This window comes from Pelobates fuscus, chromosome 1, assembly GCF_036172605.1.
Source record: "Pelobates fuscus isolate aPelFus1 chromosome 1, aPelFus1.pri, whole genome shotgun sequence".
In the NCBI taxonomy this organism is placed as follows: domain Eukaryota; kingdom Metazoa; phylum Chordata; class Amphibia; order Anura; family Pelobatidae; genus Pelobates; species Pelobates fuscus.
The window spans coordinates 92071540-92094918 of record NC_086317.1 but is presented as its reverse complement, the minus strand read 5'-3'; positions in this window follow the sequence as shown (position 1 = coordinate 92094918).

Genomic DNA, 23379 nt, shown 5'->3' with positions numbered 1-23379 from the left:
TCATTTTATACTTATTGCAATTCAGTTAAGCTTCACAGATATATTTTAATCAGAACTATACAAAAACAAAATAAGAAGGGTAAATAGCTCTTAGAAATGGTAACGTAATATAACCAGGACAAATGTAAGAAAATACAATTTACTTGAAAAGAAATGTGTATACAACTTGGCATGTAAATAAAAACACAACACATTCATTAAAACGCTGCAGAATTTGTTGGCGCTTTAGAAATAATAAGAAAGCAAAAAGTCTGTCAAACACAATCAACTGAATCAGATTCCATAGGTACATTTTCAATGTTCAATGTATAGAATTCCCAAGCAATTTTATTTGTTATTTAAGAGGACCGTATTTTAATCAAGAAAATCATTTTATATTCAAATTACAAGGATAGTGCATAAAGGGACTATACAATGTGAATACAGAAAATAGATTAAAAAACATATTCACTGGAAAAGTCTCACTATAGAATGATGCCTTTCTATAGAGACAGAGGTTAGTACAGCCATTGTGACATAGGATACAATATATTATATATATTGAGAGATCCTGCATGTGAGAATATCTTATCTTTCCCCTCTTTCCTACTACCCACTGTCCGAAGTCACACCTCACACCTCAATACATTTAACAGTGATAATTGACCTACGGAATACAATTCTGTCAAATCTTACCTTCTTTAGATTAATGTTTTTTTTAGCTTTATCTCAGGGTTTCTGATCTCTTTATTTTTTTATATTTTTTTAAATGTTTAAATAAGACCTACAAAAATGATAAAAATGACAAATGTTATATACAATCAATACAAAAAGAATTCTAGAGTATAGTTATTCGCAGGTCATCATATCTTCCATTATCCATACACTTTATATTAACAGACTGGAGACTAGTATTACCACGACACTATATTCCCAATTGACCTTAAATATACGATACATAGGAAAACAACATAACAAAACGACATTCCACCTGGTCAGAGACTATCTATAGATTGATATATATATATATATAATTAATGAATTAAGGGTATTAGAACTGTAGGAAATTTGATCAACCATTTCCCCCAAATATTCTTAAACAAAGACAATTTCTGTCTATTGGCAATATAGCCACGTTCTATTATACTTTGGTTGGAGATCTAATTTTTTATTTGAGACAACTCAAGGGCTCTCCTAAAAAAAGGATATATTTTCTAGCTCAGAGGGAAAAATCGCTATTTCCGGGCATGCTGGTATTAATATTTTAATTAATTCTGCAATTAAACAGAAGATTTTAAGCCAAATAGTATTGATGTTGTCACAAGACCACCACATATGAAGAAGGTCACCCTGGTCTTTTTTTAAATCTCCAACAGGTTGGATCTTCCTTTGCATTGAATTTATAACGTTTTATCAGATAATAGTGCCATCTATATGCTATTTTGTAATGTAGTTCTTGAATTGTTAAGCAGTGAGTGATTTTTCCAATTTGGATCCAAGATGCAACCCATTGCTTTTTATCTATTGTTTTTTTAAAGCTTCTTTCCCCAGTTCTCAAAGGCTTTGGATTTTATATTTTGAGCTTTATTTTCCAGATAGTCACACCAGGCTCTCATTATCTTCTTATTTGATCTAATATTTAATAGGTTGTCTATGTAAGTTTGTTTATTTTTATCTGGATTTTTATACATATAAAAAGGGATATAATGTTTTGCTCTAATTATGGAGAAGTAATCTTTTAAGGTAGCATCATTCTGTTTTCTATAATTTGATTTGTTTCCATAAATTTAAAAGTTTGATACAAATTTAAAATTCTCAGATTTTTTATTATGGAAGCCTCTTGATAATTTCATATCTGTCATATTAAATGCAAGAGCTTCTAATGGCATAGCCGAATTACATTTATCCTTTAAGCCATTTTTTTGTTTAAACTTAAGCCATTCATTGATTAGATGAATTATTATTCTAGACGTACAATGACGTAACCGATATTTCATGTCTTTCTCTCCAAGCCATAATGTTATTTATAAATTAGAGATTCCCATTAACTGTTGTTCGATTAAATACCATTCCTCTATTTTATTAGTTTCTAGTTGAATTTGAGATATATGAGTTAAGAGGCTCGCTTGTTGATATCCAAGTATATCTGGTAAACCCATTCCTCCTTGTTTTTTTATTTAAAAATAAGCTATATTTGGAAATTCTTGGTTTTATACCTGTCCATATAAACTTGCCAATTATTGCTTGGAGATTCCAGAAGTTTTTCTGGGCCTTTTAATGGAATCATTCGAAATATATATAGCCATAAAGGTAATATATAAGATTTAATTATGTTGATTCTTCCAATCCAAGTTGTATATAAGTTCTTCCAATCATTTAATTTAATCAAAATTAAATAGTTTATACCTACAATTTCCTCTATTTTTGGAGGGATGATTATTCCCAGATATTTAATACCTTTATCAGGGAAAAGGAAAAATATATTTCTGTTTTAAGAAATTAAATTGTTGTGTTCTATTGCAATTGCTAGAGCCTGAGATTTTTCCATATTTAATTTATAATTCGATAGTAGTCCATAGTTTTTTTTTTATATTTTAATCAATATTTCTAGAGAATTCTCTGGTAAAGATAATGTTAAAATGATATTGTCTGCAAAGGCAGACAGCTTACATTCTAATTGGTTCTAGACAGCCACTAGAGGCTGGATTAACCCTCAATGTAAACATAGCAGTTTCTCTGCTATGTTTACAGCTGCAGGGTTAAAACTAGGGGACCTGGCACCCAGACCACTTCATTTAGCTTAAGTGTTCTGGGTGCCTATCATGGTCTTTTAAGCTAATTATTAATTTCTTGTATGTTTTTTTTTTATCAGGAATATTTTATAGAGAGGAGTAGTATTTCATAAAAGCGTTACCAATATCAGCAGGACTAAATACGTTACCATTATCTGTATTTATTTTCAAAATCCTAGATTTAGCTTGAGTTTTCCTTAGATAGTTCGTAAGCAGTTTGTTGGTTCGATTGCCCATACCGTATGTTTTCTGTTTAAAATATAGTAATGCTTTATTTGATCTGTTTATTAAATATTCCAATGATTGAACTTTGATAATTTTATTTGGGTTAATTTTATTGGATAAATTCAAATGATATAGTTCTATATGTAGATCAGACATATGTTTTTGTCGTGTTTTATTTTGCTGAGAATCCATTTAAATTAAATAGCCTCTCGTGACACATTTAAAAACGCACCACTCGTTGGCTGTACTTGTGTCGTTATTCCAATTTTCTTCTAAATAATTTGATGTTTTTTCATTTAATTCTTGAATATTGATAGAATTGTGAGAATCTTTTATTCTGTTATTCCAGTTCCTTTGTCTTGAGCTATAGGAGCCTTTTATGTTAATAATGAGTTATGATCAGACCATCCAATGCCTTTATTTCTATATTTTTACAATCTTTCACCACTTTATCTGTTGTTAACATTATGTCCAATCTGGAATAGAATTGGTATTGCTTTGAAAAATATGTGTAATCCTGTTCCATAGGATTCAATGTACGCCAGATATCATATAGTTTAAATTTAGCCATAGTTTTCTAGAACGCTTTTGCTAGTGTTTTACAGGATTGATTTATCTTTTTCCTTTTTGTACATTCCTGTCCATGTCTACATCCGCCACACAAATAAAGTCCCCCATGCACAGGAAGGTACCTTGGATATGATCTTTTATTCTCGCTAAAACCCCATTCAAGAAGTTAACCTGTATCTTACTAGGAGCATATATGTTTAAAATGTAATATTTTTTATCATTTAGTTTACAAATTAGAAATATATATCTTCCACCCAAATTTTGTATTTTATATATCTCTTCATATTTAACATCTTTAGAAATCAATATCATAGCCCCACTTTTTTTAGCCTTTGGTAAATAGGCGTGTAACACTGTCGGATAAAATTAGTTTTTAAGTCTATTAGCATGTTCTTTGATACAGTGGGTCTCTTGTAAACAACAGCAATCTATTTTTTCCTTTCTCTGCATTTCAGTAAGTGATAATCTCTTCTGTGGATAATTAATACCCTGAATATTTAAACTTAAAAATGTTATAACATCTCCCATTATGCAATATTTCCAGAAACGTTTCTGGTTTTCAGGTCACCTGGCCAGGTGGAACAAAACAAACAATAATCAAAACAAACAGTTAAAACATATACATGTAAGTGGCTTTCCACGTTTATGTACGGATAACTCATAATGGTGTACTGCCCTCACACTTTAGAGTTATCCCGTTATGTAAATTGTTCAGTTGTCCCAGGATTTCTAATTTCATACTTAGCTTTTATTTAAATTCTCTTAACCCGGAGAATGCTAGTTTTCAGGAATTAGTTAATTAATAGTATGAGGGAGAAAAGATGTATGGAGAAGGAAAGAGAGGAGAGAAAAGCGTTCCACTTAATCCCCTCTATCCCCTCTATTTCGGTAAGTTTTCTCTCTCTCTCTCTCTCCTTACCCCCTCAGTCTTCCCCTTCCTTATCTGTAAAATATATATTTTTTTTCTTTTCAACTTTCTTTTCCATTTTCCCTTTCTTTCCCTCTCCTTGTTAAAGAAAGAAATAAACAAATGATTAGAATTTACAGACTTTACTACAATTTACTATATCATATGGTGTATATTTTAATTATACTAATAATTATGTGTTCAAATTCTATCATTTCCGATACAATTGGTCGAGGGTAAAGACAGAGGATAGTCTCAGGATATCTTATGTTATATACAATCTACCTATGGCATTCAGAAATCATATAATATCTTGTTACATAGTGTTATTGTTGTTTAATTATCTTCTATCTAATCATCCCCCTTTCCTTTCTTTATGGCTTTCACCCCGTTCTCGCTCCTCTCAAACCATTCCCCTTGCTTTCTATTGTATCTTTTTAATATATTTCATTTTACTTATTTTTCCTTTTATTATTTTCCTCCTTTTCCTTCCTTCTTCCCTTCCCTCTTTTTTGTGTAAATCTAATCATTTAACCACTGTCTTGGTGAAATAAATCTAAAAAATAATTTGCATTTCTTGTGTGCAATCTATGTGAATTCTGATATTCCTCACTCAGTAAAGTATATAATTATTATTTATTATTAGTTTTTTTTATTATCTTCATTTTTTCACCCACTTAATTTAAGAAAAAGGGTGAGCCCATTCTTTCTTTACATTGTTAGTTCTATTATCCAAAAGTGAAAGTCTATGACCTCATGATATTTTATTGGGAATAAGTGATTATTCTTCTTGTATTATCATCTTTTCTAAACAAAAACGTTTCGGTAATTTCCTTTACCTCACAATCTCCTCCTTTTTTCATACCTTCATCCTTACCCCATCTGTTATCTATTTCCCCACACTTACATAACATTTATTTATTTATAAAATATTTTACCAGGAAAGATGCATTTACTTTTTTCTTGTTTTCAAGTATATCCACAAAACATTGCATTGATACAATAGGGTACAATAAAATACAAAAACAATATTAATGCACGATATATACAAAATTTAACATAGAACAAGTAGGAAATATATAATCAACCATAACACGTGCATTTTGTTTTGAGGTATGTAGAGAGGGATCTCTTAAAATACTTTAGGCTTGTGGAAGATTTTAAAGTGTGCGGGAGGTCGTTCCATAATTGCGGAGCTCTGTAGGAAAAGGAGGATCGGGCCGCTTTCTTTTTTTATTGAGGCAGACTAAATAAAGTGCTGGTACTGGATCGGAGGTTATAGGAGGTGGGAACAGCCACGGAGAGCATTCTTCTTAACTTTTTCTAGACTTATTCTTATTCTATTATATATAAAGATGTAATTCACTTCTTTATTATCCATATATCCTTGTATACTTCATTCCTCCCTGGTATTCATGTTGACTTCTTAGCATCCTCTTTTCGGTGACCCTCACTGCCCTCTACCGATGTAACATACTTCTAATTAATTAAGTGACTTGAAAAAAAAATGTTTTAGTCTCTTCCAGTCAATTTTACTCTTCCTTCAACATTTTCATCCACTCGTTTTTCTTTTTTAGTTTCCTTTTCCGGATATTTTTCTTTTCAATATTTTCAATTTAATTCTGTGGAAATTGTCCTCTTTTCTTAATTAAGTGGTTTTCAGTAGGCATGTGCATGGGGAAAATTTTTGGTTTGGTTCGGCATTCCGAAATTCTGGACTTTCGCAATTCGGGACTTCTGAACTTCGGCAACTTCAGCACTTTGGAAATTCGGCAACTTCGGCATTTTGGGACTTCGGGACTTCTTTTGCAGCCGCTTAGTAGATAACTCCCTAATTCCCACGTTATTAGGGAGTTATCTACCAAAAGGCTGAGAGATCTAAATTGGTCTTTCAGCCAAATTTACTAATACTAAGTAAAAATTACTTAGTATTAGTAAATTTTGCCCCTACTCGCTATACCGCGAGTAGGGGCATGTCTAGTAAACAGTGAGCAGCCTGTGGCTGCTTGCTCACTGTTAAAAAATAAAAAAAAATAGGGTCCCCCCTCCCGAGCCCCCACCAGCGACGTGCGGGTGGGGATCCTACAGTAAAATAAGGGGGGGACCTAATGTCCTCCCCCTGGCCCCCACCCCTGAGCGGTGGGTGGGGGCCCTAAATTATAATAAGGGGGGACCTAATGTCCTCCCCCCTGACCCCCACCCCTGAGCGGTGGGTGGGGGCCCTAAATTATAATAAAATGTTATAATAAAATGTAAATATAATAAAATGTTATAATAAAATGTAAAAAAAAATGTTACCCCCCCAGGTGACTAGGGGTCCCCAAACCCCTAGTCACCCCCCCAAAAAAAATTAACCCCCTACCTACCCCTCTCACCCTAAAAATAATGAGGGGGGGACCTTTAACTAAGTACCTGTAAATAAAATAAAACTTACCATTCAATGTTTTCTTTCTTCTAAAATCTTATTTTTTCAGCCCCAAAAAAGGCCAAATAAAAATTCACCCGCATCGCGGGTGGGGGCTCGGGAGGGGGGACCTTTTTTCTTTTTAACAGTGAGCAGCCACAGGCGAGTAGGGGCATAATTTACTAATACTAAGTAATCTTTACTTAGTATTAGTCAATTTGGCTGGAAGACCAATTCAGGTCTTTCAGCCTTTTAGTAGATAACTCCCTAATTCCCATGTTATTAGGAAGTTATCTACTTATTCATTTCTGTCATTACATTGACAGGCTAAGTAACTTACATTTTATATGAATGTATGTTACTTGATTGTTGTAAGTTTTGCAAATGCTTACAGCTGAATCCTGGCTGTTTGTATACTTTTTATTTAAAATTGTATACAATGTAACATTCTTCTTCTTTCGCTGGGTAAGTATATTAGTACTTAGGCAATACTGTGCTTCGGAACTTCGGGACCTCAGCAATTCGGCACTTCGGACATTCGGACATTCCCAGTTAGCTAATTATTTTGTTTAGTTAGTGCTCAGAAGAGCAAGGATTTTGTTTTATATATTTTGTTACAACCTTTTATACCTTTACTGTGCATTTATTTTGGAACCACAATAAAAGAGCAAGTCCTTTTGCTCGCAGTTTAGGGAATAAGATACATGAACTTGTGGCAATAATGGCAACTGATAGTGTAGATTTAGTCGCTGTTACCGAGACATGGTATAATGAGAAAAATGACTGGGACATAGCAATACCAGGGTACTCTTTATATAGAAAAGACAGGGAAGGCAAGAAAGGGGGAGGGGTGGCCCTGTATGTAAAGGATAGCATAAAATCTAGCCTAATAAAGGTTAGTGAGGCGAACATAGAGTCCGTTTGGGTTACGTTAGAATTTGGTAATCACACAGTAACTCGTGTAGGTGTGATTTATAGGCCCCCAGGACAAATTGAAGAGTTAGATAATCTACTAGTTGAAGAAATAGCTAAAATGACAATGAAGGGGGAAGTTATCATCATGGGTGACTTTAATCTTCCTGATGTGAATTGGAAAACAAAAATAGCTACTTGTGCCAGGAGCACACATATTCTAAACTCCCTACTGGGATTGTCTCTAAAACAAGTCGTTGAGGAGCCAACTCGTAAAGAGGCCATACTAGATTTAGTGTTAACAAATGGAGATTTGGTATCAGATATTACTGTAGGTGAAAGTTTAGGATCCAGTGATCATCAGTCAGTGTGGTTTAATATAAGAACAGTGACTGAGTCACACCACACAAAAACAAAAGTTTTAGACTTTAGAAAAACAGACTTTTCTAAAATTAGAATATGTGTAAAGGAGTCATTATCAGACTGGAGCAATTTATATGGAGTCCAAAATAAATGGGATTATTTAAAAGTTGCACTACTGAAGGCAACAGAAAATTGCATTAGGCTTGTCAGTAAAAGCAAAAAATTCAAGAAACCACTGTGGTACTCCGCAGATGTGGCCAAAATAGTAAAAAACAAAAAGTTAGCATTTAGTAATTATAAAAAAAACCAGAGTGAGGAAGACAGAATGACCTATAAGATTAGGCAGAAAGAGGCTAAGCAAGTTATAAGAGCTTCCAAATCCCACACAGAAGAGAAAATAGCACAGTCAGTAAAAAAGGGGGACAAAACTTTTTTTAGATACATAAATGAGAAAAGAAAAGTAAAACAAGGATTAGTTAGATTAAAAACAAAAGAAGGAAGGTATGTAGATGAGGATAAAGGTCTAGCTGACTGCCTCAATGAATATTTTTGTTCGGTATTTACAGATGAAAATGAAGGAAAGGGACCTCTGTTAACAAAAAGGATAAATGAGTCATTTATTACACGTGAGTTTACAGAGGAAGAGGTTCTATTTCAACTGTCAAAAGTAAAGACAAATAAGTCAATGGGACCTGATGGAATACACCCAAAGCTATTAAAAGAGCTTAGTGGTGTACTAGCAAAACCATTAACAGATTTATTTAACCAATCATTGAAAACAGGAGTAGTCCCAGAAGATTGGAAGTTAGCGAATGTTGTGCCCATTCACAAGAAAGGTAATAGGGAGGAGTCGGGCAACTATAGGCCAGTAAGCCTTACTTCAGTAGTGGGGAAAGTGATGGAAACCATGTTAAAGGATAGGATTGTTGAACATCTAAAAACACATGGATTTCAAGACCAGAGACAACATGGGTTTACTTCAGGGAGATCATGCCAAACTAATCTTATTGATTTTTTTGATTGGGTAACTAAAATTATAGATCAGGGTGGTGCAGTAGACATTGCTTACTTAGATTTCAGTAAGGCTTTTGACACTGTTGCACATAGAAGGCTTATCAATAAACTACAATCTTTGAGTTTGGATTCGAATATTGTTGAATGGGTAAGGCAGTGGCTGAGTGACAGGCAACAGAGGGTTGTAGTCAATGGAGTATATTCGAAGCTTGGGCTTGTCACCAGTGGGGTACCTCAGGGATCTGTACTTGGACCCATTCTCTTTAATATTTTTATTAGTGATATTGCAGAAGGTCTTGATGGTAAGGTGTGTCTTTTTGCGGATGATACTAAGATATGTAACAGGGTTGATGTTCCAGGAGGGATAAGCCAAATGGAAAATGATTTAGGTAAACTAGAAAAATGGTCAGAGTTGTGGCAACTGACATTTAATGTGGATAAGTGCAAGATAATGCATCTTGGACGTAAAAACCCAAGGGTAGAGTACAAAATATTTGATAGAGTCCTAACCTCAACATCTGAGGAAAGGGATTTAGGGGTGATTATTTCTGATGACTTAAAGGTAGGCAGACAATGTAATAGAGCAGCAGGAAATGCTAGCAGAATGCTTGGTTGTATAGGGAGAGGTATTAGCAGTAGAAAGAGGGAAGTGCTCATGCCATTGTACAGAACACTGGTGAGACCTCACTTGGAGTACTGTACACAGTACTGGAGACCCTATCTTCAGAAGGATATTGATACCTTAGAGAGAGTTCAAAGAAGGGCTACTAAACTGGTTCATGGATTGCAGGATAAAACTTACCAGGAAAGGTTGAAGGATCTTAACATGTATAGCTTGGAGGAAAGACGAGACAGGGGGGATATGATAGAAACATTTAAATACATAAAGGGAATCAACACAGTAAAGGAGGAGACTATATTTAAAAGAAGAAAAACTACCACAACAAGAGGACATAGTCTTAAATTAGAGGGACAAAGGTTTAAAAATAATACCAGGAAGTATTACTTTACTGAGAGGGTAGTGGATGCATGGAATAGCCTTCCAGCTGAAGTGGTAGAGGTTAACACAGTAAAGGAGTTTAAGCATGCGTGGGATAGGCATAAGGCTATCCTAACTATAAGATAAGGCCAGGGACTAATGAAAGTATTTAGAAAACTGGGCAGACTAGATGGGCCGAATGGTTCTTATCTGCCGTCACATTCTATGTTTCTATGTTTCTATCCAGCGTGTGAAGTGCCTCTAAAGCCTGAAAAGACTGTGTGTAACACCCCAATCCCAGGACAAGGTACCAAGGGAAAGGAGTACTTTTGTCACAATTGATTTCTGAGGAATAAAGGATCTGTTTTTACTGTTTCTAAAATGTCTATACAAAGTATATAGTATAAACTTAAATATAGATAGGAAACAATACAATATCATAATATAATTATAATCTCTTTTTCTTCACAGATTAGATATTCGGAGACCTGATTTGAAATTTTCAGAAGAAAGTAGAGAAAGAAAGAAATTAAAAAGAAATTAATAAAGAGGTCATGGAATGCTTATCAACGAGGTCATCTACCGTGCTATAATATTTGTGTCATCTCAATAGGAACAATGTATACAGGTCATGCTTCTATTGCAATGACTGCCTAACTGTCCGGCTACTTTAAATCTAATATTGTATATCTGATCTACTCTTACACATCAAAGACATGCTATTGGAGCACTATTGTCAAAATCTAAATCATATCATGCTGTAGCACTCAAATATTTTTTTTTCTTCTGATATCATATACCGTATATACTCGAGTATATTTTTTGTGCTGAAAAACCCCAACTCGGCTTATACTCGAGTCAATTTGCATTGCCATAATACAGACTGGGGGGAGAGGGGTGCTGGCAGAGCTGTACTTACCTGTCCTGCAGCTCCTGTCAGCTCTCTCCTCCTCCGCGCCGTCCGTTCAGCACCTCGGTCAGCTCCCAGTGTAAGTCTCGCGAGAGCCACGACACTGGGAGCTGACAGAGAGAGCTGCACAGACCGCGCGGAGGAGGAGAGAGCTGACAGGAGCTGCAGGAAAGGTAAGTACAGCTCTGCCAGCCCCCTCTCCCCCCCACTGAACTACCAATGACACTGGACCACCAGGGAAGGAGAGCCCCTCCCTGGCCAGCTAGCAAGCAGGGAGGGGGGACGAAAAAAATAAGATAATAAAAAAAATAAAAAAAATAATAATAATTAAATAAATAATAATAATAAAAAAAATAATAATATAAAAAAATAAAAAAATAATAATTAATAATATATCAAATGCCCACCCCCACCAACACATACACAAACACACACTGCATCACACACTGACACTTCATTCATATACACACACTGCACTCACACACACACTGCACTCACACACACACTGCACTCACACACACACACTGCACTCACACACACACACTGCACTCACACACACACTGCACTCATACACACACTGCACTCACACACACACTGCACTCACACACACACACTGCACTCACACACACACACTGCACTCACACACACACACACACACTGCACACACACACACACACTGCACACACACACACACACTGCACTCACACACACACACTGCACTCACACACACACACTGCACTCATACACACACACACACTGCACTCATACACACACACACTGCACTCATACACACACACTGCACTCATTATATACACACACTGGAAATAAATATTCAATTAATATATACGCACACACACTGCACTCATACACACACACACACACTGCACTCATACGCACACTGCACTCATACACGCACTGCACTCATACACGCACTGCACTCATCCGCACACTGCATTCATACGCACACACTGCATTCATACGCACACACTGCATTCATTATATACACACACTGTAAATAAATATTCAATTAATATAATTTTTTTAGGATCTAATTTTATTTAGAAATTTACCAGTAGCTGCTGCATTTCCCACCCTAGTCTTATACTCGAGTCAATAAGTTTTCCCAGTTTTTTTGGGTAAAATTAGGGGCCTCGGCTTATATTCGGGTTGGCTTATACTCGAGTATATACGGTATGTATATTAAATGTTTTAAAAGAACACTCCAAGTGCCATAACATGCTGTAGTGGTTATGGCGCCAGGAGTGCCTTGGCAGCCCTTAAAGTAAGTAGTTCAACCATTTATTAATAGCTGGGTGCTGGTCACTTCCTCCACTGATAGCAGAAAACTTGTGCTATGAGCTTCTGTTTGCACTCCGGAGCTAAATCCTGTCTTGCAGGGCTGGCTCGTTGGCTGAGAGCACCAGCGGATCCCTTTTAGCCAAAAAGCTAAACCCTACACCACCGGGCTTCGCTCAGTGCAGAGAGCTTGATGGCACTTATGGAGAAGGTAACTGGCACCTGGTGGACTCTGTAAATTGCCAAACTGTTAGCAAATGGTTTGACTACTTACATTGGAGGTGTGTGAGGTCACTCCTGGCACCATAACCATTACAGAGTTCTGTAGTGGTTATGATGCATTGGTTGTATTGCTTTAATTATATATATATATACATACACACATATACATATACACACACACTCTCTCTATATGGACAAAAGTATTGCAACACAACTATTGAATTCAGGTGTTCCAATCAGACCCATAGCTGCAGGTGTATGAAATCAAGCACCTTGCCATGCAGTCTGCATTTACAAACATTTGTAAACAAAATGGGTCATTCTGAAGAATTCAGTCAATACAAGTGTGGTACTGTGATAGGATGCCACCTTTGCAATAAGTCAGTTCATGAAAATGTATCCCTTCTAGATATTCCACTGTCAAATGTAAGTGGTATTATTGGAAAGTGGATGCATTTAGGAAGAGCCACTCAAGCACGCTGCCACTGGAATCAGTTCTAAGAAGTTACGAATCATGCTTCTCGGTTTGGCAGTGTGATGGGCGAGCCTGGGTATGGCGCATGTCAGGAAAACATTACCTGACAGACTGCATTATGCCAGCTGTAAAGTTTGGTGGAGGAGGGATAATGGTATGGAACTGTATTTCATGGGTTGGCGTAGGTCCCTTACTTCCAGTGAAGGGAAATCTAAATGTTTCATCATACCAAGACATTTTCAACAATGCTATGCTTCCAACATTGTGGGAACAGTTTTAGGAAGGCCCTCTTCTATTCCAGCATGACTGTGGCCCAGAGCACAAAGCAAGTTCCATAAAGACATGATTGGTGATAGTGTGGAAAAACTTGACTGGCCGGACAAAGCATTGACCTCAACCATAACGAACACCTTTGAGATGAACTGGAATGGAGATTGTAAGGCAGGCCTTCTCATCCAACATCAGTGCCTAACCTCACAAATGCTCTACTGGACGAATGGGCAAATCCTTCCACAGAAACACTCCAAGATCTTGTTGAAACAGCTGCAAAGAAGGGATCAACTACATATGAATGTCTATGTATTTAGAATGCAATGTCATAAAAGTTCCTGTTGGTGTAATGATCAGGTGTCTTAATATGTTTGTCCGTATAGTGTGTGTGTGTGTATATATATATATATATATACTTTCTTGTTCTCATGACTGTATATATATATATATATATATATATATATAAAGACGAGAAGGTATTCTTGCACTCCAACATAACAATATAATGGTACCTGGTGCTCTGGTAGCAAAAATCATAAATATCCACAAAAATACCGGCACTCCAGGAATTCTCAGTGATACAAGTTTTCTTTTATTCAGTTCAGTACGTCAACGTTTCAGCTCCTCATGGAGCTTTCATCAGGACAACTTAAACAATGAAACAAGCAAGCTTATATAGGGAGAATCTAAATTAATGTACTTACATATTCAGGTGTTCCCCCTCCATTCCCGCCATCGAACGGACCACAGCTGCCTTCGCATCAGCACACTTCACTTCCGGGTTCCTGGCCCACATGACCGGATCCGAGGTATTTGATTCGCCGACTGTCGTTACCGGGCAACCAGGGACGCCAACGTCACTTTGATCAAACCCTTCACTTACGGACTGTCAGGGTACCTGAAGCCTCTACCTCTGAGAGAGGTAGAGACTTAGAAGTTTATCCGTCCGGACGGCATGTCTCCTCGGCCCCTCGCGGTTCACTCGGTCTTGCTAACGCCGGCCGCGAGGGAGTCACTTCCTTTTATAGCAGGAGGACCGGAGGTCGACGTCATGACGCCAACCCGGAACGTCCTGTCACTCAAATCTCGGGAGACGAATCAGGACTCGCCGGAGGCGTGTCTTCTCTCCCTAGCCAGGATACTTAACAGTGGCTCTCTCATTTACTCATTGCCCTGTCGTGGTTCTAGTCCGCCTAGTCACACAGTGCTTTGTTATTCTCTTGCCTTTTGGTTCTGATCCGGCTTTGGTGTTTACTCTCCTGTCTTTCTGTTATCCTTGACCCGGCTTGTCTCTCGCTTACCTGTCTTCTCGTTCCCTCGACCTCGGCTTGTCTCTGACCATTCTATCGTAGTTATACGTTAAGTCCGGCCATTCTAAGGACCGGTATACGTATCTGCTACTCTTTGTACTCTGCGTGTTGGATCCCTGACCCGATCCTGACATTACGACAGGGCCATGGATCCTGCAGGTACAAATTGTCAGCTTGGTTCTCCTGATCCTAGGTTTGACGCCATGGATCATAGGATGGATCAGATGGCTCTAGCACTACAGGCGCTGCTGTCTCGTCCTATTAATCCACCTGAGGAGATGCGTAATATGTCTGCTTCTTCTGTGGGTTCAGGGCTAGAGGTAGCTACTGTAGGTGCTTCTTCCCGAGTTACCCCACCTGTACGTTATGCTGGTTCTCCTGAGAGGTGTCGTGGCTTTTTGAACCAGATCAGTATTCCTTTCGAGCTACAGCCTCGTTCATACCCTACTGATAGGGCAAAAGTGGGATTTATTATTACCTTACTCATTGAGAAAGCTCTGAGATGGGCTAATCCGTTGTGGGAGAATGATAATCCATTAGTCTATAACTATAATGCCTTTGTAGCTGCTTTTAAAATAACTTTTGATCCCCCTGGCAGGAGGGTCAATGCAGCCAGATTACTGTTGCGCCTTAGACAAGACAACCAAACACTTGTGGATTACGCACTAGAGTTCAGGTCTTTGGCGGCAGAGGTAAAATGGAATGAACAGGCCTATATAGACGTATTCTTAAATGGATTATCTGATGTAATACTTGATGAGGTAGCGACAAGAGAGCTTCCCGAGAACCTGGAGGACTTAATTTCCTTTATCTCTCGTATTGACGAACGTCTAAGGGAGAGACAGAATACTCGAGATAGAACCGGTAAATCTTCCTTTAGACTAGCACCATCATTTCAAATTTCTGAAACCAAAAATCCACAGGTTTCAGAACCTATGCAGTTAGGCCTTACTCGTCTCTCAGAGGAGAAGAGACAGTACAGGAGAAGGGAGGGACTGTGTATGTATTGTGGGGCCAGAGGTCATGTACGTTTGAGCTGTCCCAGTCGTCCGGGAAACGCTCGCACCTAAGTTTCTCTAGAGGACAGACCTTGGGTGTTTCGATTTTGTCCTCTACTCATAACTACAAAGAACATAGACTCCTATTACCGGTCTCTTTAACTTGGGAGAAGGGAACTTTAGAGACTATGGCATTGATAGACTCCGGCGCTGCTGAGAGTTTTATCGACCAAAAGTTTCTCACCAAACACACTATCCCATCCCAGTTAAGGAAGACACCCTTGGCTGTTGAAGCCATTGATGGTAGACCTTTAGTTGAGCCTGTGATTTTCCGGGAGACCACACCTCTTTACTTAACTACTGGTATTCTACACAAGGAGGAAATATCCCTACTACTCATTTCATCTCCTTCTGTTCCCATAGTCCTGGGATACTCCTGGCTTAAGAAACATAACCCCGTTATAGATTGGAGATCAGGGGAAATAGTTTAGTGGGGTCAGGATTGTCAAGAGAATTGTTTAAAGAAAGTGTCACCTCTTTGTAGTGTCAACTCACTTAATAACGCTACCGACTCTACCAAAGTACAGATACCGTCCTTGTATCAAGATTTAAAGGCAGTATTTGACAAAGGAAAGGCTGATACCTTACCACCACATAGGCCTTTTGATTGCAAAATTAATTTACTTTCTGGTACCATGCCCCCCAGGGGTCATGTATACCCTTTGTCTACGAATGAAAACTTAGTTCTAGAGGAGTATATTCGTGAAAACCTAGACAAGGGGTTCATTAGAAGATCCTCCTCTCCTGCTGGGGCTGGATTTTTTTTTGTTAAAAAGAAGGATGGTTCTTTAAGACCCTGCATTGACTACCGAGGTCTTAACAAGATAACCATCAGAAATGTATATCCGATTCCCTTGATCACCGAGCTTTTTGATCGTTTAAAAAGTTCTAAGATTTTCACTAAGTTAAACCTTAGAGGTGCTTATAATTTGGTGAGAATTCACGACGGAGACGAGTGGAAAACTGCATTCAATACTCGATATGGGCACTATGAGTATACTGTAATGCCTTTTGGTCTCTGCAATGCCCCGGCGGTATTTCAGGACCTTATTAATGAGGTTCTTAGGGAGTTTCAAGATGACTGTGTGATTGTATACCTTGATGATATACTTATACATTCCAGGGATATTGAAACTCACCACGGACAAGTCAGAAGGGTTTTACACAAACTTCTTCAGCATGGCTTATACTGCAAACTAGAGAAATGCAGCTTTGACCAATCCCAAACTACCTTTCTTGGTTATGTGATTTCTGGGGAGGGGTTTGAAATGGATCCGGAGAAGCTCCAATCCATATTAGATTGGCCTTTACCTAAGGGTCTCAAGGCTATCCAGAGATTTATTGGTTTCTCCAATTACTACAGACGTTTCATTAAGGGATACTCCTCTATCATTGCTCCCATCACCAATATGACCAAACAAGGGGCTGATACTAAGAATTGGTCTACTGAAGCACTTCTGGCTTTTAGGACACTCAAGGAGCTGTTTGCTTCCGCACCAATTTTAGTTCACCCTGATACTACACTACCTTTCCTACTCGAAGTTGACGCTTCTGAGACAGGTATAGGTGCTGTTCTGTCCCAAAGGTTGGGTGTAGATAAACCATTACATCCTTGTGGATACTTTTCCAAAAAATTGTCAGGTACTGAAAGCAGATATGACATTGGTGACAGGGAACTACTAGCGGTTATAATGGCCTTGAAGGAGTGGAGACATTTATTGGAGGGTACTTTGCATCCTGTTACTATTTTGACAGATCATAAAAACTTATCCTATATTGGAGAGGCTAAACGACTATCATCTAGACAGGCTCGTTGGTCCATATTTCTCACTCACTTTAACTACGTACTCACATATAGGCCAGGTTCTAAGAATTCTAAAGCCGATGCCTTATCTCGCCAATATGAACCTGCTGCCGTATCTGAGCCGGTTTTGTCCTCTATAGTACCCAAGTGTAACATTATCGCTAACACTACTCTCAAAGTCCATTCTCCGCTACTTGATCAGATAAGGAGCTTGCAGCATCTGGCACCCAGACTGACTCCGGCTTCCAGACATTTCGTTCCTCCTGAACTCCAATTGGAGCTCTTACAGTGTCTTCATGAGAGTAAGGTGGCTGGTCATCCGGGTGTTCGCAAGACGTATTCTTTGATCTCCAAGGATTTCTGGTGGCCTTCGTTACGGAAGGATATTAAGGATTTTATCGGAGTTTGTGAGGTCTGTACTAAAACTAAACTACCGCATTCGCTTCCTTGTGGCCTTCTACAACCTCTGGAAATTCCTGACAAACCTTGGTCCTGTGTGGCAATGGACTTTATTGTGGATTTGCCTGTTTCTAAAAGGCACACTGTTATCCTCACCGTAGTCGATAGGTTTACCAAGATGGCACATTTCGTACCTTTGCCTAAACTCCCGACTTCTCCTGAATTGGCGGAGATCTTTGCTAAAGAGATTTTTCGCTTGCATGGGATTCCTTCGGAGATCACTTCTGATAGAGGCTCCCAATTTGTTTCACGTTTTTGGAGATCGTTCTGTTCTCAATTAGGCATCAAATTGAATTTTTCGTCCGCCTATCATCCTCAGTCTAACGGAGCTGCCGAACGAACCAACCAGAAGATTGAGCAATACTTACGTTGCTTTGTTTCCGAACACCAGGACGATTGGGTCGGTTTGATTCCTTGGGCGGAGTTTGCGCACAACAATCTCATTTGTGACTCTACGCATTCAAGCCCCTTCTTCATGAACTATGGCTTTCATCCATCTATTCTTCCCTCGGTTTCTCCTTCCCAAGGAGTGCTGTCGGTTGATGTCCATGTGGCCAATTTGAGGAAGTTGTGGGATCAGACTCGACAGATTCTTCTACACAATTCTATGCTGGTTAAGAAACATGCTGACAAACGTAGAAGGGCGGCTCCGAATTTTGTTCCAGGTGATAGAGTTTGGTTGAGTACTAGGAATATTCGCCTTAAAGTTCCTTCCATGAAATTCGCTCCTCGCTATATTGGTCCCTACAGGATCTTGACTCGAATTAACCCAGTGGCGTATCGTCTGGCTCTCCCAGCTACTTTACGCATCCCGAACTCCTTTCACGTGTCATTGCTGAAACCTCTAATCTGTAACAGATTCTCCTCCACAATCGCCCCTCCGCGCCCTGTTCAGGTGGAGGGTCAGGAGGAGTATGAGGTTAACTCCATTATTGATTCTCGTGTCTCCCGGGGGAGAGTACAATATTTGGTTGACTGGAAGGGTTATGGTCCTGAGGAGAGGAGTTGGGTACCACAAGAGGATGTTCATGCTCCTCGCCTTCGCAGGGCATTTCACTCCCGCTTCCCATCTCGCCCCGGCTCCTTCCGCCCGGTGGGCGTATCTGAGAGGGGGGGTACTGTCAGGGTACCTGAAGCCTCTACCTCTGAGAGAGGTAGAGACTTAGAAGTTTATCCGTCCGGACGGCATGTCTCCTCGGCCCCTCGCGGTTCACTCGGTCTTGCTAACGCCGGCCGCGAGGGAGTCACTTCCTTTTATAGCAGGAGGACCGGAGGTCGACGTCATGACGCCAACCCGGAACGTCCTGTCACTCAAATCTCGGGAGACGAATCAGGACTCGCCGGAGGCGTGTCTTCTCTCCCTAGCCAGGATACTTAACAGTGGCTCTCTCATTTACTCATTGCCCTGTCGTGGTTCTAGTCCGCCTAGTCACACAGTGCTTTGTTATTCTCTTGCCTTTTGGTTCTGATCCGGCTTTGGTGTTTACTCTCCTGTCTTTCTGTTATCCTTGACCCGGCTTGTCTCTCGCTTACCTGTCTTCTCGTTCCCTCGACCTCGGCTTGTCTCTGACCATTCTATCGTAGTTATACGTTAAGTCCGGCTATTCTAAGGACCGGTATACGTATCTGCTACTCTTTGTACTCTGCGTGTTGGATCCCTGACCCGATCCTGACACGGACAGCGGCATGAGTCAAACCTCCCAAGCCCTTCCGTGTGTTTATGTGTTGCTGTGGCAACCGGACCGTAGACAGTCAGGAGGGGAGGGGAAACAGGGGAGTACGAGCAATAGCTGAAAATCAATTGTATCTAGGGAATGCTGGACAAAGCATATTTATGGCATATATACAAACCAATCAAATGTTATATCATATCATATCTTTAGTGAACGGCCGGGTCATTCCTTCAATTGTCATGTGAATACTATACTATGTAACGATATGTGATTGATGTGATCAGCGATCTCTTAAGATGTATGTGTTCTTACTGGTGAAAGGCGAAATGTCTGTCTATGGTATGAGGTGTAAATATAATTATAGTGATGTATATCTAGAATAGATGCACTTGCCTGCTAGTGAGACAGAAATCTGTATCTTAATATGTGATGCTCTGTCTGTGTACAAAAAAAGTGAAATAATAAAAAATGCTAAACATATAGCAAAAGTGACACAAGTCAAAGATGTGATAAAGTGCTGTTATATACAATGTAGGAAAAAATCTATAAAGTAAGGAACTATAACAGTGCCTAGTGAAAGTAATAAACGTAAACGATTGACCCATATGCACTAGGCCTTGTCATAATAAGTAAGTGTAGAACTATTTACATTATCCCTTATTCCTGCTCTGCCCCAATACATATGTAAGTAACAAAAAAATGTTTTTATAATGACTAAAAAATTCTCTTTATATTGAATAAAGAATAAAAAATTTTTGTAAAAAGCAGTACTAGATTATTATTTGGACTCCGTCCCATAAAGATAGAATACTCTTCCCTATACCTCAAATAATGATGAGATGCTATGTACTACAGTCAGCCTAGTGCTAGGGAATTATAGGAACATAGTGAAAGAACATTTTTCATTCAGGCCCCTGGGCGAGATAGTGTCCAACCGTGTTATCCAGTACGTTTCTCTCTGTAACAGGAGTTTGCCCCGATCTCCCCCCCGAAGTGGGGTTGGTACATGGTCAATGGCCACACACCTGAGAGAGGCCAGGGGATGTGATAGTTCCAGAAAATGTCGGGCCACAGGTTTGTCCGACTTGCCATCACGATAGGCAAGTCGGATACTCGATCTGTGGCCCCTAATTCTTTCACAGAGTGCCGTCTCTGTCTTGCCGACATAGTTCAAGCCACACGGGCAAGTCAGTTTATAGATTACGAAATCACTCCGACAGTGAATCCGGTGTTGGATTCGAAATGTCTGTCCCGTGTGTGGATGGCTAAAGGTTTTAGAAGGGATAATGTGTCCACAGGTGACACACCCCAAACACCTTACACATCCCATATTTTTGGAGTCTTTGGAAGTCGGCTTATAACAGTGTGTAGGGTCTGTGTTCACTAACATGTCCCTTAAATTCCTGTTTCTTCGATAACAAAATAGTGGTTTCTGGCGGAGGCTCTTGGGGAGGGAAGGATCCAGTGTTATAATATTCCAGTTTCTCCGGACCGATGTGGTTAATTCCGTGCTAGCGGTGTTGAAGAGCATTGGAAAAATTGGTCTAGGATTAGTCAATTTGTCAGCACGTATTGCTGGAAACGTATGGGTACTTCTGGCTTTCTTAAGAGCCTCTTCTAGTATAGTACGGGGGTATCCTCTTGTTTGACATTTCTTGTACATAATTTCAAGTTGGAGGTCACATTGGCTCGTTTGGGAATTGTTGCGTAACACTCTCAGGAACTGGGAGAACGGTAATGACGTTTTAAGATGCCTGGGGTGGAAGCTCCCGTAATGTAAGATGGTATTACGGTCGGTAGGTTTAGTGAAGAGTTTATACTCCAGCTTATGGTCAATGACCATGATCTCAACGTCAAGGAACTGAACACTACGTTCATCTATATGGCTGGTCATTTTAACCGGAGTGGGTAACTCATTAAGGCCTCTTGTGAATTGGGCTGCTTCCTCCAATGTGCCGTTCCATAGGATGAGGATGTCATCGATAAATCTGAAATATCTGATGACTTGCTCCTCATACTGTTGCAAAATATATTTCAACTCATATTGGTACATGTATGCGTTCGCATACATGGGGGCCATAGCCGCCCCCATAGAGGTCCCAGCTATCTGCAAGTACCATGAGGTCTCAAAACGAAAATAATTGTTCTGCAGCGCTATATCCAACAATTCCAAAACGTATTCAATAGTTGGACCATGATAGTTTGGTGACTGTGTGAGAAGATCCCGCATCGCCTGTACACCATCATCGTGTGGGATGATGGTGTACAGGCTGCCGACATCCATGGTAATCAAAACTCCTTGGAAAGTTCCCACCTGCTTCAATCGTTGTAGAAGATCTGGGGTGTCCTTGATGCATGTTGCTAATGCCGTCACGGGGCCCTTGAATAAGAAGTCCAGGTATTTGGCTATTGGTTCTAACAGCCCCTGTACTGCAGAGACAATGGGTCGTCCCGGAGGATTGGTCAGGCTTTTATACACTTTGGGAAGTGTGTATATTATAGGAGACTTAGGATGTTTCTTTTGTAAAAAATGATATAAGTCCAAGTCTATGTGCCCCGCTTGGAGTCCGAAGGTAAGAGATTCTTCAATTTTCCTGGCTATTGAACTGGTGGGGTCCTGGTCCAGTTTCTTATAGGTCTTCGTGTCATTCAGTTGGGATCTGATTTCCTCTGCATATTCCTCATAGTTCAAAACGACAATACCTCCCCCCTTATCTGCCGGACGTATCACTATGGTCGGATCTGTAGCCAAATTCTTAATCAGGGCCAAATTTTCTTTAGACAAGTTATAGTGTTTTGGTTGGTGGCTTTGTAAGATAGAGTTCGTATCTTGCTTCACTGTTCTTAAGAAAGACTTGATGGCCACCTGAGTTGTTGGTGGATCAAACACACTAGTGGGTTTGAATCTATGGGTTGTTGCGCTGTTAGAAGAGGTTTGTGGTTTTGTGTTGCTGAAGAAATCTTTAAGTCTTAAACTCCGACCAAACTTAAATAGTTCGACCTCCCATTGAAAGTGATTAGGAGGGGTGGTGGGTATGAAAGAAAGGCCTTTACTCAAAATGTCAATTTCGGTCGGGGTTAATTCCCGTTTTGATAAATTGAAGATGGGGATTAATTGCGCCTCGGAGGTTTGCCCTTTGGACCAGTGGACTCGTCCTTTCTGTCCTCGCCTGGTGAAGGATCTTTTCCTAGCCTGTGCATGCTCCTTGTCATCGTGGTCGGTAACCTGGTTGTATCTTGATGCATTGTCTCGTCTAAAAAATTGGCCGCTGGTCCCGCCTGGTTCCCTTCACCCTCTGAGGCGGACTCCCCAGACGTTACATCAATAGTCGGAACATTCGGTTTAGTGATCCTTTTGCGATATCTCCTCGGTCTCCCCCTGTACTCGCCAGACAGCCATCTGTACACTGCGGACTCTTGATAGTCCTGGTGGACCCTCTCCATTTTCTGCCGTTTGAACTTAATCAACTGGTTTTTATATTTGAGGAGTTCCTCACTCAATTTCAGTGTGATGTTATTCCCTTCCTGTGTATCAAGCAGTAGTGCATATTCATTTTCCACTGTCTGGATCTTCCTTCTGATATTTACCAGGTCATCCTTAACATCTTGAATTGTTATCAACATGAGGTCCAGAGAGCACTTATTCAGAACTGCAGTCCAGTCCTTGCAGACTCTTGCCTTTGTCCTCCCTATAGTGGGTATATTTCTTACTCGAAAACCCCTTGGGATTTGTTTTGCTCTGTGGTAGTCAGAGAGA